Source organism: Dromaius novaehollandiae, chromosome Z, assembly GCF_036370855.1.
Source record: "Dromaius novaehollandiae isolate bDroNov1 chromosome Z, bDroNov1.hap1, whole genome shotgun sequence".
Lineage (NCBI taxonomy): Eukaryota > Metazoa > Chordata > Aves > Casuariiformes > Dromaiidae > Dromaius > Dromaius novaehollandiae.
In genome coordinates this window covers 54,006,634-54,023,815 of record NC_088132.1, presented here as the reverse complement: position 1 = coordinate 54,023,815, position 17,182 = coordinate 54,006,634, and the positions used below count along the sequence as shown (strand labels likewise).

Below are 17,182 nucleotides of genomic sequence, written 5' to 3'. Positions count from 1 at the left end.
GGGACACATCTGTGATCAATTCTCCCAAATTAGAACTCAACACTGAATGTAAAAGATCTGTGCAAGACTCCTTGGATTAAAGTGATTAAGGAACAGAACGCAACAACAGAAGTAAAATGACCTAGTAATGTATTTTTAGGGGCAGAATGGAGGATTTAAATTCCCCATCAGAACTGACATTTTCTGGAAATACATGAGTGCCAGCAAAAAAAGAAGAAAAGTAGATTTCTGACAATAAATGGCTGTGAAACAGTCGGTATTTTTAATACTGTCGGTTAACTCAGGCAAAGGAGAATAGTAAAAATATTACAATAAAATAAAAGGAGCAAGGAACTCCATGAACAAATGAGTGATATGTTTTGCAACAAAAATTAAAAAGAGATTATGAAAAACCATAGAATCTGTGACTTATCAAATGCTGAAGATCCAGTCTTGCGATTTCGGGAGGCCGAGGCCCTCAGAACAGGCCGGGCTTTGACTGGAATCCAGGGCAAGACAAAGGGACAAACACGATGCAAAGCAGAAGAAATAAACCATGGAGAGGAAGCAAAAACAAACAAGGAAAGGAAGAAAAAACAAACAAGTGAAAGAAGTTGTCTGCCTAAGCCAAAGCTTCTGAAAGGTGGACATCATAGTTTGGACACTAAGAAAATAATACAGAAAACTATGAAAGTACATTTACAAGCACAGAAGAGAAATAATGAGTCAGGAGATCTATCAGACAAGGAAGACTGAAGACCCCCCAAACATTCAAAGAAGGGTAGCAAATAACGAGTAGCAAATCATTTTAAGAAATGGGAGGAATAATTAGAGGCTTCAGTACTGAGATACTATGACAGTAAATATGAAACCTAATTGCCCAGAGATGACCCAGGGGTTTTGGTCCTGGCAGAATAAATTAACTGATTGCCATCTGACAGCAGCAATGCTGATGCCTCAGAAGAGCACCCCAGGCTCTAAGGGAAGTAACCCTTGGGAGGCTAAACTCTTTTTGTTTTCTCTTTAGTCAATGGAGAGAGAGAGGGACTCAACCGACAACCATTCAGATCTGGAGTCAACTTCAGATGCTCTCAGTCACTGTTTGAAGAAAACTCTTTCTTTTGTAAGGCATGTAGGGAGACTTGCTTCCATAGCCTAAATTGGCCTTTGTGAATTGAACACTATTAATTAGGTAGTAAAAAGATATGTTACTTTTTTTTTTTTTTTTACAAGGTAGGTATATTATTACTGCAGTTGCTTGTTATTTATTGTTACATTTAGCTGAGAACAGATGATGTGGGGAACTGCACTTAGAAGAAGCTCCAATTATTGAAATAGATGAGTGAGACCTCATGCTACCTACTTCTCATCACTTACAATTCAGACACAGAGTGAAGAGTTCTGTCAGTCTCTTTGTCTTTTCTGGATTACTAAACACCAGGTATCTAGACTTAAATTCCAAATACTTTTGGCATCTAAATGAACAGTCTGATTTTCAAAAAGGCCGCTCTGGTGGGGAATCACTGATTGGTCCATACTTTTAGGTAGCATTTGAACAAAGAATCTAGGAGCCAGCTTTAGATTTTGTTGATTAAATAATTCTGACATGAACATTTTCCAAGTGCTACCTCTTTTTAGCAGAGAATGTTTCTTATACTAAAAATTAATGTCTCTCTTCTTAACTAAAAAACATGCCTCTATGAAACTATTGTTGAAATTTTAAAACCTTAAAAGTAATCTAAATGGATTTTGCAAATATTTAACATGGCCATGACATTCAGAGTGTTTCTCAGTGAAATTCAGAACAGGGAGGAAAAATTCTCATTAAGATTCAGAGGATTTCAAAGGTAAAATCACAATAAACCTTTATTATCAGAAAGTTAGTAAAAAAGTCCTAGTAACAATTGTTTTGTGCTTACAGGACATACCATTGTCCTCGTACTCTTGTTCAGAAAAATGATATGGGAAGTTGAAAGATAATTTGGCATGTGTTTCATCCTTTTTCTGAAAGACTTACATAGCACTGTGTGGAATATATATATATATATATATATATCTGTGTGTGCTATATGAAAAACTTAAATTGAAATAAAAAAGTAATGAATAGATAGGGTCTGTTCTAGGTCTTGACAGTACAGACAAGCTAAATTGATGGGGGATGGAAAAAAAGAAACAACGGATATAGCGCCAGCATCTCCCTCCCATACTTTAGCACCTTATTTATTTACTCGTAAACTGATGAGAAGCCTTCAGATCTGTGAGCAATAAAGATTGGTATTAATCTGGCATTAAATGGACATAGGTGCTATGGCGTGCCTTTATTACCTTCTGCAAAGGGTTAAAACTTCCTTGCTTTTCATCTTTCCCATTGCAGGTACTTTGGATAAGAAAAGCAAGCAGAATTTATCCCAATTTCTAGGCAAAAAGTCTACATTAAAATAATTTAACAGAAAGTCATAACTTCCCATCAGGACATGGAACACATTTATGCAGTTAGTGCAGATTGCAAGTAACAGGCAATCAAACAAATTACCAGGGAGAGAAGCTGAATTAACGCACAACCACTATGTACTTATCAAAGTTGAACTTGATTAACAGGATCAGAATGCGGCTTTGGCTTTTTCAATGCAGCAAAATTTAGGACGTGGTAGAAGCAATTAGTCTGCGACTGATAGGATCATTAGCTGGTTACAGAAAGAACCAGTTCAATGTACATTTCTACAAGCAGCTGATCAAAAAGCAGTTTAACATCTTGTGTCTGAAAGAACTCTCTCGGGTTATAACTACTCTCTGTTTCCTACCTTGCTTCAGATGTTAAAGGCAATTCAGCATTAGAAGTGTGATTTGAAGGATAATTAATTTAAGAAAAGCACAAAAATAAATCTATCTAAATAGACTTTCTGAAATGCAACACAGCATGGACATGCAGTATGAACTATGTGCCAGTGTGCAATTAAACACAGAGTGACTAGTGTTCTACTCACACTACAAGGAAGTCTACTTGATCAGGAGGAAACAGTCATATACCGGCTCCATCCATGCTTTGGGTGGCCTAACCATCAATCCCAAGCTAATAAACCTTGACTATCAGCATCTGACTATGCAGATATGCCTAACGTTCATTTAATCGCCTTTGGAGCTCAACTACTAGAGAATTACAACTATTGATGCAGAGACCCTCAAACTGGCAAGATTCACTCCTCCCAAGACCAGGAGTATAATGACAAGACACTTCTAGACATTTAAGATAGCTGCCCATAAGCCAGTTTGGATCTGGAAGCAGTACAGCTGCCTTTGCATGCACCATGCTCGAACACAGCTCTACTGCTTCTTGACTCAAGTTGGCCCTCAGGGTGATGCATTGCCTCATGAAGACCTGCTAGCTTGGGTCTCCATTACCTCAGCAATCTTTGTACCACTTGGAGTAGACATGCCATGAAATAGCTATCATTGCTTTCTGAGCATCCCCCACTCCCCAACACACCTTTTGACTCTCCTACACGCTTGGTGGAAACAAATTTAGTTTCAGATATTTGCTGGGACTATGAGACAGCAGAGCATGTGAAGGGCAAGCCAGATGTAGACAGGACTTGAGGGAGCAGATAAAGGAAGGAAGCAGTTTTTGTGAGACAGAAACCACATCTGGAAGCTGAGTGACCATGCAGCCTGGACCAGAAACACACACTGGGACACTGGCTTGCGGAAGACAAGCTTCAAGAAGACACAAACTGCAGAAGTCTCCAGTGCTTCAGAGACTAACAAAGGAGACCGAGTGAGCTAAATGGCAGTACCTTGCAAAACCCAGCCAAGTTGCCTAAAGCACTTTAGATTGGGAAATCACTATGCACAGTTAGACTATGTTTATAGTAACAAGCAGCAGAGTGCAATGGGAGAAGATCCGTAAAGCAAATAAGCTGATATTGAGAACTGGATTTCAACACAATATGTGCTGCAGGGGACATAGGATGCACAAGTGTGCAATTTAGCGGTTGGAACAAAATTGGTTTTGATGCGCATCTTTTGGCTTAAGTTTCATCTGAAAGAAATCCATTTAATGCTCTGTGAAGGCACTCCATGATGTGAACCACATGAAAAGTGGAAACAGTCTTAAAAAATAACACATTCCGCATCTACAGTGTTACATTAACGTAGACAGACCCTCAGAATCAATGTACTCTGTTTACTTAGCAATGAAGATGGCAAGAAGGTGGCTTACTTGACCTAAGCAATACTTCATTTATGCATCCCTTCATCTCAGGATATGCAACATCAGCTTCAATTCAAAGATGCAAAGGGGAGAGCTGGAATGGGAGACTTTGAGAGTGTTGAGAGTTAGGATATTGATCCATTCATTAATGTTTATTGATAATCAGTTAAACAGGTCATCTCAGTCCCTTCCTTATACAGGTGCTGTTTCCGCTCCCAGTATAGCTACTCCTGATTCCATTTTATTGTAGTTTTCAGAGGTGTCACTTCTCTGCCAGGGTTTTCTCAATTTACCCTTGTCTTCTGTGGACTGTTTTTTTTAACTCTTGTTGCCGGCTAACACTGATTTAGTTCTGAGGGATCCTGCTCTATTTGGCAAAGGAAAGAGTTTCTTGGACAGGAGGCAGAGGGATCAAAAAGAAATTAATCTGGAACACGGCCCGCATGAGAATATGAGAGAAGCACTGCAGAGGTGGTGATGGTACCTAACCTTAGAGGTGGCTTGCATGGCCTCCAGCTGCTTTTTCACCAAGGTGCAGATCTCTCTATCACACATGCCAGCCCTGTGAGGAGGATATCTTAGATATTTTGGGATGCTTAATATAAATTAGAGACTCATAGTTAGGCACCTGAATGCCACCAAGACAGTCGAATACATTTATGCTCTCCTACGCAGATTACTTACTTTCCGTTTAAAACCTGACAATTCCCCAAGGAATTTTTCCAGAGGAATCTCCCCTGGCATAAAACTGACACACCGGTATAGTTGCTACCTGAACCCAATCGGAGCAAAGGAGGGACAGGCTGGTAGTAACATACAGACAGAATTGCAGTTCTCTATTTTATTGAATCAGGCGTAGGTACTGCCCCAGGTTCCCTGAGCTAGCATTCTCCTCTATGTTCAAACACTGGAGATAAAAGGAAAATTGGCGACAATACAGTACCCTTGCCACAGACTTGCAACATATATAAGTTTCTAGCAACATTTCAATAGTATCTCTGTTTGTAAACCCTGAAGTCTGTCCTTTCAGGCTGTTTTCCAAAGGCTCAGATTAAAAAAAATAAAAACTACCAAGCAAATAATCCACCATGCCTAATTGCAGCTAAATGTTTCTAAAGGAAGAAACTCGAACCAAGTAACCATATACACTTTGGCAGAAAAATCTCATTTCCATTTTAATTCTTAATAAAATAAAATAAATGTATCTACATTCATCTGGGTCCATATTACTTAACATACATTTAAAGTTAAACTTTTGCTCATGAACCTAGGTAGAGATGGGTGCTTTTCAGATGAAATAAGATTAAAGAGTACCATTCTTTTTCTTCTTCAAAATTCTGGATTTTATTTTGCTTGCTTCTTTTTCAGTTTTAGACTTCTAACATTATTTTAACATCATGCTGCTATATTTTTAACAGCTGTAGTCCTGTAGGCTAAGATAATAAATGCAATACTTATTTTATTTACTCTTATTTGCCTCTTGCTAAAAAACACATTTACTTTGAATCACCTTATAACTGCAGCAACTGCACTTAGAAAAAAACATTAGAAAGAATACTATGTAACTTGAGTTTTCCTCAGTACAATTTAAAAGCTAGAACCTAGGGTATTAGGCCTGTCACTGAAAATTTTCATGGACTGTCAGGAAACACACTTCAGATCGTTATTCTGAAATTCTGATATATTTTGATGTGAAACAAACACACGAGCTCACAGAAAATTTCATTTCAATGATCAACTGCATAAGTAGCAGCTATTTCTTAAAGAGTACAGATTGTGTGAATTCCTCATTAATGTATTTATCTATTAATTACTAATATACATATAGTGAAAAAGAAAAAAAAAACCATGCTGAATTACCATGTAATTTGCTCAGAATATCAGTAAAACATTCAGTTAAATCATCTTTTTATGACCAATCACATAACCATTTTAAGAGCTGCATATTTTTCTGACACAGAAAAACTTAATAACCACACTTTACTAAACCACAACTAATCTCACTTTAGTGTTATCTCAAGCCTAAACTGTAAAAAAGGTCAGATTTTAGCTGTAGGATCTGGATTTTCAAAAGGACCAAAGGGAGTTGCTACCCATTTCCTACGGGAACTTAGTACGGCTGATGTTCCAAAGTCATATGGGCACATTGGTAAATCCTGCCCCCAGCACACAGAAGATATCACTGTTTTCATACGGATCCTGCTAACTGGAATGACTTCTGAGGGTGTTGCTGACTCCCAGAACCTGTCAGGGAGTATTCAGACCCCCACAGGAAATGGCAATATCTAGTATGGTCAGGTCTGAAAGTACTGTGAATAAAAAGAGAATTTAGTATATCAAAATTAAAGCATATCTATGTGTAGAAATATTTTTTTCTGGAAATGTGATTAGAAGTTTTTCATAGTGATTTCATTGTTTATTGCAATTGGTTGCTATATCGCAAGAAGCCATTAATAAAATAGCAAGTCTTTCGGCTGTGTAGTATTCAAAGCGTATCAGTCCTTGTAATGATGCTAAGAGATTTAAAAATAGTCCATGAAATTACCAGTGATTAGACAGGCTTAGACATCTGGTAGAGTTAGAAGAAGCTTTTGAGCTGCATTAGGACACTTGAACAGTTGATGTAAATCTGTTATACCCATCTGCATTAGATCAATCAATTGGAATTCTTGTGGAAAAGTCAAGGACAAAGCAATACGTAGCACATAGTCATTAAAAAAACAAATCAGAAAAAAAGATTATAAATATGATCATGAGTAGTTCATGATACAATACGTTGACAGTGCATTATGCTGCCTTTCTGCCAAGGTCTTCAATTGAACACTACTGCAGGCAGTGACTCTGCAGTACAATTCACTGATAGCCAATTTAGATGAAGAACAAAGAAGTGAAGAAAATGACCATTCTTCCTTCCCACCCCTGCCAGCAAGTTATGGATAGAAATACATACGGAAATGGAAAAAAAATTTCATTTACATTCACTTCTTTACGTAATGGTATATGCCTCTAAAAGCAGAAAAGCAGGTAAAACCAGATGATACAAGAGGTGCCTTTCTGGAAGACATAATTTCAAGCAGTTATTGCTGTACTACAAATAATAATGTTGATAACTTTTGCTCAACTTATGACTATGACTGAAGGTGGGAAAAAAACACAAAAAAGAACAACTACCAAAGCAAAAAAACCATGAAAAATATCAACCATTGCAGTTTCTGCTTCTGTTTCCTCCAATCTATGAATAAGGCACAGATTATCCTGAGATTTCAGATGGGCATCCTCCACTCTCTTTGGATTGTAAGAAGAGCAGGAAAGTATTTGTGCTACTTTTATTTATTTTACTAAAATGTATTTCAAGTTGATAAGCAAATTTATCTATATAATTTCCTGCATGCCTGTGTTGTGGGCTCTCTCCCCAGGTGTGGATACCCTACTTTTCTGTTGAAGACTGCTGTAGGAAATCTCAAGGGACAGAGTTGGTAAAACAGCGGCACAACACTGCCAAACACAGATAGGAGAAAACTTGGGACGCAAGCAGAGGAAAAGTATCTATTTAACTATAAGTTTCAGAATGACACTTGAGAATCAGAGAAGCGAAGGGTGAGGAATTTAACTTTTTATGTCAGAACTTTGAAACAGCATATGGTTTTGAATTGAAATCAGTAGAAATCTAGATATTTCAGATTTATTTTGTATTGAGATTTTCAGTACATTATTGTTTTAAACTCAAATCAAAAGCTGATTATTCAAGGCCTGAGCAAGCAAAATCATTTCCTAGAAATGAATTAATAAAATTTCTGCTCATCTCTCTCTAGATAAAATGGTGCAACCCCTTTTACTAGAGGCTAAATATAAAAATTTTTAGATCATAAATGGGCTCACCTAAGCAGGAGCAGTTCATTTTATTTTTAAAAGGAAAAACGGTTGCAAATGGTGGTAATATGGAACTTCATTATTCACCGTATCTGTTTTTCTTGGTTGATTAATAATGTTGCAAAATGTTTTGTGCACTCCATAAAAATGTCCCAATAATCTATGAGTATCTGGGCTATGGCTCAACCAGTAAACTAAAGATAAGTTTGCACACAAGATACTGCATGGTGACTAATAATTAATATAACTACTGAACTGTGGAATTACTAAAAAAAACCCCTCCCTGTAAGCAAAGTTAAATCTCCTTGCAAGATAAGTGTTGTTTAGGCTGAAATCTCCTGCTTGTATTTAAAAGCTCTGAGTTTGTATGTCTCTTCTTTTCATAGGAAATGCAGGCATCATTCAACCATTCTTTTTAAGAATGACCTTGCCCATCTGTCAGCCAAATTATTATGCATAACCTGTGTCATGCAGCTATGTTGTTGTAGCTATAAACTAAAAATGACAAAGTCATGCTCCCAGGCCTCAAAAATAACAATAAGCTTCACCCCAAAAGATTGCCAAAATGACAGAACAAGCTTTTGTTTCCAGTGATGCACTGTTAATGATCACTAGAAAGAAATAAAGAAACAAAATTGGTGCTGTACGATTCAGGAATATCCTTGGTAATGTCTTTTTTAGTTAGAGAAATAATGCTGTAGATTTACAGAAGAAATCAAGTTTCTTCTATTTAGCCTAAATAGCTTGGCGCTTCTAAGGCGATAATCTCATAACGTACTGACTTGAATATAATTAGAAGGTCTATTAAATTCTCCAGGACATAAGAAAGATTATCCGCTATTAGTCAAAAGGACACCTTGAAGCACCTATTAGAGAGCTTCACAAATAGACCTCTGGTCAAAATAAGACTAGGCTCCTGGCAGGACATATTCAGCCCAGGGACTCAGTTCTCTCTTTGATCTGACACAAGCATATTTTCTTGGCTTTCAAAACACATCGTAATGCTTATCAGCTTTCTCCACGTACTGAGGAGAATGTGGAAAGCACAAGGCATGACTGATTTAAAGGATTAAAATTTTGCTAAAATTGTTGACCAGGCCTAGAGTTATGAGGGAAATTATTTTCCCTCCTTCCCCCCTACTGAGTTTAAAAAATAAACAAGTCACTTTGTACTGTAAGAAAAAGGAAAAGCTTCCACCTAAATATAAGCTGAAAGAGTGTGCTTTTGAAATAGTTGATAAGTATCTTGGTCATTAGGGCTATCTGGCCCAGGTTCAGTTTCTCATCTAGGTTAGAAAACGTAGAGTTATTAGAATGGACTTCCAGATTAGAGTAAAAATTTAATAACTCTCTTTCATTCTTACCATATATTTAATTCTAGAGCTGCAAAACCTTTCCTGATGAAAGCTGCACAAATGCTGATAGCTTCCTTTGAGAGATACCACAGGAATTTTCAAAAACAAATTTGGATTAAATTAACTTTCATACAGTTCAAAGCCAGATTTTAAACTGGATCCCACAGATGCAGTAACAGTTAATTCAAAGTCCAGGATATTAAGTTAAATATTAAGTAAAACAGATTTGCAACCAGAGCTTAGTTTTTGGAAATGATTCAAAATTGATTCATCTCTGAAATTTGAATGATATTTTTCATAAAACTAAAGTTTGACCATTTTAATTCTGATATGCATTTCTACTAGCACATGCAAAATGATCTATCAAAATAGTTCATTTTCACAATGACGAGTTGTAAAAATATAAATTAAAATATATGAAAGTTAATTTAATAGAAAAAAGATACTGCTTTTTCACTTATAATGTTTTCCATTTTTTTTCTTAAAAATGGGAAGAGCTTCTCCAGTGAATAAAGATTTTTTTCTAAACTGACAGTTATTCCATCTTTTCTACCTTAAGTAATTAATCAAGAGGATACTGATGCTTTGATGCCTGGCAACAGGGTAAATCAATGCAGCCAAATTATTTCCTACGCTTATCCATGTTCCGCTCAATTTAAAAACGAAGAGAACGTAGAAGGTTGGAGCTCTCAGAATATAGAAGTTGATTTTTAAATTTACCGTCTCTTTTGGAACTAGATGTACCTCCTTAGGCATTAGTGAACCATTACCTTGAGAAAACAACTGACTGTCAGTGACTGGTCTGTACAACTCAAGTTAGTCCTGAATACTATTATTATTTTATTGTTTTTCTTCAGATCTATAAAATGAAGCCTGTTTGCATGGCTCCATGCATCTCAGTCCCATGAGACAACATCAAAAGCAGTGCATTAGTCTGGCCCATAAATGTATCCCTTTTAGTCTCTCATTCAATATTAGAATGGAGTTTTAAACATTTCTATAAGGTTAAGAAATCAAGGATCTAGCTGACTGAGGTGGGAAACAGTTTCAAGACTGTTGAAACTCAGAGGATTCTTACCACGCTCCACAGTACTTCCTCTGAAGGAAAAAACAACCAAATCATATGGGTATATTCTTTTTATAAGTTCTATGCCACCTAGAGCAGGCTCCTACATGTAAAGCCTCTCCAAACCCTGCCAAAATGAATGAAATGAACTCAATGATTGATTGTTAATGGCCGCTATAAACAGTCTTAATATCTTTGAGATGACAGTGGACAGTCACGCTGTAGATGTGTTAGTTTTAAAGTATAAAATAATATTATTGCCATTTCCAGTATAGATACTATACACACATTGCAAATGCTTGTTGCTTTCCATGTTTAACATATTAAAGATTAAATTGTCAACCAATGTTATGTCATGTCTACACTGAATAGGTTAGTAAAAACACTTAAATCATATTTCAATATATGAATAGAATTCAAGTGCCAACATTTCCTAAGAGTACTTTTGAAGCAACTGTTTGCAACCAACATTTCTGAAAAAGAAGAAAACTATTTTTTGAATCAGAGCTAGTAAAAGAGAAATGTATAGCTATAGCTGGAGAAGCAAACATAATCCTCTCAAAAACATAACTATTTTATATATTAAACAAGGCTGTATCCCAGCCAAAGCAGTATCTGAAGCAGAGTATTTGCCAAAATCTGTATTTGCATATAGTCATACAACCCTTACTGACACTTGTTACAGCTAAGAGCTACACACATACCACCGAAGGTAAAGTCTGGTCTACCTTAAAACAAAGATATGAGCTGATTCATCGTTAGTGAAGTTGAAATCTTTACGTTAAAAGTTTTGAGCACAAACACACAGAGAAGGCTGTGAAATCACAGCATTAAGAAATTTAAAAAGAACATATTTTCAGCTTTGGGCAATGCATTTTCCTTGTAGAACCATTCCATATTTCTTGGTTTTTTTGTTCTTCCCTTGTGTTCCCAATGGTCCCTTCTTAAAAATTAATCTTTTAAATGGCTCCTGCAGCCCTTACTCTGTCAGGTGGGTACAAATCTAATTTATTAAAACCCAGTGTTTACTGTCAAAGCATCTATACCCTAGTGAAAGGCTTGGCAAAAAGAGAATTTTTCACTCAACTTCAGGCATGTGGAGGATGTTGTGACAAATCCATTTTCATACTTCAGTGGTTAAAAAATAATTTTGAAAGGATAAATCAGAGCAATAAACTTGAACACCTACCAGTTGCATATGAGTAAAAAGTCTACATAAAAAACATACCATAATAAAATTCAATGTCTACCACAAAGCAAAGCACTACGTTGGCTGGCAGACAGCAATGTAAGATCTTTGGATCATCACTGCAGAAGAATATCTACTAAATACAGTTTTCCATCCAGAACTCAAGTAAAAAATTACCCATATGCAGTTTGCAATTTGATTTTCTCCACTGACTGTAAGTAGATGTTTCTCACTCATGTATTGCAGTTCCATGAAGTGGACTGTTTCCTAACTATTTGCTCTGTAGGCAGCAGAAAATATACCTCTATTACTATAAAGCAAATCAGCAATAATTTGTGTACCGACTTACAATAGCTTACCATACTTGTATCAGATGAGTCAGTGAAACAACATAATTTTAGGCTATGGCATCAAATAAGGAGAATGCTTATTTTTGCTACAGAAAATTGTACTTTAAAGAATCACGGGCATTAATAGGAAGTTTATATTTTTTAAGAGGAACAGCACCCAACATGCTTTTCTGCACAGATAGATTCCCAGCAAGTTTTCTCAAAAGGGTCTTTCCAAGGCGAGGAAAAACAAGACATTCCTAAGGCCTTGGTGGTGGATATAACTGTCTTGTTTTTCCCCAGTGTGATGCTCAACTGAGCAGATTTAAAGGCTTTGTGGACCTGTGTAAGAATGTTCTGTCTGGAGCACGCCTCTGCACTGCACGCCATTTCAGTTGGGATTAGACACTATCTGCATACTAGCCCCAAAACACACAAAAAAAGAGCCTGATCAACCTGCTTTATGTCTACTAATGTGGTAATCCTCATAAATTTCAATAAAAACCATAGTTCTAGTCACCCCATGCAAGTATACGCATCAGAGATCCTAAATTCACAGGAATTACTAGCTCAGAGAACCTGACCTACTTACATCAAGGCCACCAGTCTCACCTGAAAACTATAGATCATCCCCAAATATTTTCTTTAGGTTAGGCATTTCAGGCCTTTCAAATTGCAAAGCCACCAGGCAGATCAAGCTTTTCCTACACATACTTTTGATTTTTGAAGCACCTGACCCCACAGAAGGCAAGGGCAGTTAACATAAATACAATGGGGTTAACAAGATTCAAAAGTTCTTTGTGACTCTCCATGCTAAATGGTCCATGCTCTATCTTGAACAAGAATAACTAGGAAGAATAACATATGTACTAAAAAAAGCGTTGATTTTCTTAATAAAAAGCAAGCAAAAATTCATTTTACTGCTTTGTTCATAGCAATTGTTTTGCTTGTAGCACTGCAGGTGAAGCAAATAATTCCTAAATTAATTCTAAATTAATCCTCTGGCTAAACCAGAGGATTCAGGTTTTTAAAATTACTTTTTCCTCTGCACTTCTTTACTTCTGTTTTTGATTACCCACGCAATTGCAAAAGAGAATCTTAAAAGAAAAGTAGTTTTATTTTGCTTGTGCAAATAGTACACATTTGAAATGGGCAACTGTGATTTAGAAAGCAAACAAAAAACCCACAATTGCTCCTATTTTCCTGGGACTTTACATGGTTCATGAAAGCCTCATTGACTGAGATGGTGGTGAAATTATCTGTAAGCCCAAGTTTGGCTGCATTTTGATTACTCAAAAGTCAATCACAGTCTTTACACTGGCACAATTTCGACAGAGCTTTTATGTGAAATGCTGTAAGGTGGCACTAGTTCCTGAACGCAGGTGGGAGGAGCAGCCTGTAGGGACTCTCTTGCTGGCTGTAGCTGAGCAGAGCACGGCAAGACACCACAGACCTGCATGGTAACAAGGAACTCAGTTCATTCCTGTTGCCTTCCTGATAGTATATGTACTTAATTACATATATATATATATATGTACATATATACATATATATTCAAAATATACTGCATTTTTGCTTAAGAGTTTTCACATTTCCTGAACTATGAAGCTGCTATTTGGGTTACACAAATACACGCACAAACATACTCCTTATTTCAATTCTCCATCAAAATTCTGAGTTCTAAATTTTTTGCCCACTGACACTACTGCTTACCATACCATATAGTTGCTTTGTGTGGGTCTCTATGTCAGGGATATAAAAAAACACACACACACACGCTCTTCAAGATAAATTCAACTGTGATGTTGAATCACAGCATGCTTACGTCAACAGATGTGAGTATATTTGGAAGTAGCAACAAATTAAGAAAGCCAAAACATTCCTAAATGCAAGTAGGAAAAGTAAATTTCCTGAATTACAGGAGATCCAAGACTGATAAAATGTAGGTGAGCTAGCGAAACAGCAGCTATAAAATTCTACAGAATTGGGTAGCTGATTTAACCGGGACAGTTGTAGCTACGCACTCATACACACAATTTGAGGAAGTTTCATCTTCATTATGATGTCAATGAGCTGGATATTGGCTGATTTTAAGTTCCTAATGTTCTTCACCAAAGCCACATGAAATATTAGAAACATATATTTATATTATCTTTATTTACTCTACATTTAATGTTTCCTTCTCTAGCCTCTGGGTACCATAGCCACAAACTCTAATCATAAAAAAATGTAGTCACATTTAGAAACTTAAAAATAGCAGCTAGTGTTTGGTTCAAAACAAAACATGAAATCAAACATAAATAAATACTGTCCACAGGGATAGGCCCTTTTGATGTCCTCCTATTTGCCAATAACCGTACAAATAACCGGGCCTTAGAGCTTCAGTGTGGAAAGCACCTTTTGGAGAACAGCAGTGACAACAGCTTGTACAAAGAAGTCCTAACTGAGCATCCACAGTGACAGCAGACAGAGTGAGCAGAAGTTTGACACCTTATCTGACAAGTTCAAACTATTCTATGACTTCATGGTTCAATATTATCAGAAAACAACAATCACCTGTCAGTGCACTCTATTTTCCTGTTTTTTAAATTCTTTTGATTTTTGGCCGGAAGAATTCCTCAAGAACAAATCTAAGAGCAATACCATACCCTTAGACCTGTTGCTGGCCCATTAAGGACAACTGGGAATGCTTCACTATTCCCTGGAAGTAGGGGATACTGACAAAATTAAGAACATAATTTTCTTATTAATGATGACAAATGATATCAGCCTCACATGATATATTTATTTTCTCTGAAAGCCTTGCTTTAGTTATGTTCTCACTGATGCATGCAAATAATGTGTTATTCTTTATATGCATCTGTGCTTCCTTAAATATTTCTGGAATATTGTAGGGAAATCCTTCTTTTATTAATACTTTCTGTAACAGTTCACATTCACTTCCTCCCATGATTGTATCCTCTCTGACTTCTCTGAAAATCAACAATAAGAATTTAGGCCAAAATAATACAAAAATGACTTCATAAAAGTTCACCAGGCACTGAAAATGCATTTGACCTGTTGACAAGTGCATTGTTACCCATAACTCAGTTACATCATGGGCATCTTAAATTTAGCACTATGACAGTAAGAAATGTACTGCACACTACACATTATATTTCGTTTATAGTTTCTCAGGCTGCATATCAAATAAGTTAGGCTTATTTCAACACAGAAGTGGAAATGCAATGATCCTGGAGAAATATGGAACTAACCTTTTTGAGAAGAAAGCGCTCAGCTAAAAGAAATGAGGCAGGGCTTGCCAGTATTTTTATGTATTGCTTACAGTAGAACTCTGCAATATATGTTACTAGTCGTAAAAATTCCGGGAAGAGCTGAGCCTTTTCTAAACAGAAAATTGAAACAGTAAGAAGGGATATGACATACATTTTCCTCTCCTTAAATGCTGATAATTTTCTCTCTATTAAATTACTGTACCAATTGTTCTAAGGCTGTCTCTTAATGTAAGCAAGATTCATCACTGTATACATAGTCCAATCCTAGTTGGCATATGTTGTCCAGCCACCCTGAAATGCAATCAGGAAGGCTATCCTGCCATGCGGCAGATTGTGGATGGTGATAAAAGACAGTCTAACCAGCTCCTGAAAGTCCTTAAGAATAATTTTAAGAGCAGTAGGAAGCCCCTTCACCTGCCAGCTTGTGGTAGCAGCCTGGCTGTCTCGCAACAGGCATGTCAATGCTCCCACTGCCTCAGAGCCGATGCAGATTTTCTCCAAGAGCTCTTATCCTTTTGGGCTTCCCTGCAGAGGTCTCTTATCAAAATGCATGGTGGGAAATACAGCACGACCTCTTTGGAGTGACACAGTGTAAAGGAGCGAAGGGCAGGAATCCATATGCTCCCAAGGAAGAGGTCAGCCCTGTTTGAGGTGTCCACTCAGAGGGGACACAGCGAGGGTCCCTCGGTTCTCTCCTGCCACTACCCATTTAGCTTAATTACATTCTCGCATGTTATTGCTCACATTAAGGAGGACCTCTCCTGTGCTCCTCACAGCAGCAAGCAGAAACCACAGTCTGTTTGGTCTCTTCTCTGGCAGCACTGCTAAAACTCAGGAGCATTTCAAAAAGATTTTTTGTTCCCTATTTCCTTTGAAAAACCTTTTTATTAGGTGAAATATATTGATCAAAATCTCAGAAATGGCCAGAGAACACCAATATTGCAACTTGAGCCTCTCTGAGCTGACGGATTTCTCATTAATGGAAGTAGAGAAAATTTGAAACTGGATTCCTCAAGGTGAAAAGTTACACAAGACAGAGTCAGTGAAGAACATTCCCAAGAATAAGTCCCCTGCTGCTGCATATAGATCTGCAAATGTAAGGGGAAGCAGACCTACTATGTCCACCCTATAGTTCTGCTCTAACAACTTTATTTTTACTGCTCTAAATCAGATTGTACATACAACCGTCTGCCGGGTATAGGAGTGATAATTTCCTCACTACAGTATTCCACATAATGATGTAGTACTTTTCTGACAGAATAGATTTTTTTGCAAACAGGCAATATCGTCCTCTCCAATAGTCATAAAATTTCTATGAGTTAAATTCTGGGACCACTAAAGTCACTAGAAATTTGATTTCTGAAAAATTAATTTTTTTCTTAACTTTGCAATTATTACGGTTGGTCACCTAATGCTCATTGGTTGGCTCACATTTCAGTAATCTGATGTTATTCTATCCTTACATTGAAAATCAAGAGTAAAAAAATTCTGGATAAAGTTTTGACATATTTACTATGGTGGTGGGTTTTGCCTAAAATGTAGCCAATGTATTGAATAATAGTGATGGTGGGCTGAGCTGATTAAAAAGAAATTATTCTTCTATCCATAACATATTACAAACACATATGCAGCACTTCAAAACCATGTACATATATCGATTATGCTTGAGACTGTCTCTAATCTGCAAGCTCATGCAAGGAACAGGGAGACGCTAGGCTTCTCCTTCTGCCTTTTGCAGGTGTGATCTTATATTAGTGTAGTTTTCATGGGGTTCCTTCTGTAAAGGGGAATATGCCATGTCTTACTTTCAGTTTCCAAAAATGCACTGATTAGCCTTGCATGTCTCTCATTCCACCACGACGATCTGACACAAAGTTGGGGGCTGTTGTAGCAGCTACTACTCCAGCAGCAG

The 17,182-nt window shown here is 37.0% G+C and overlaps 1 protein-coding gene across 2 annotated transcripts in view; it reads right to left on the bottom strand.

Annotated features, from left to right (window-relative positions):
* The window catches only part of LOC112987221 (EGF-like repeat and discoidin I-like domain-containing protein 3), a 262,428-nt gene that overhangs the window by 16,775 nt on the left and 228,471 nt on the right, over positions 1 to 17,182 (bottom strand). The gene's annotated exons all lie outside the window — the stretch shown is intronic.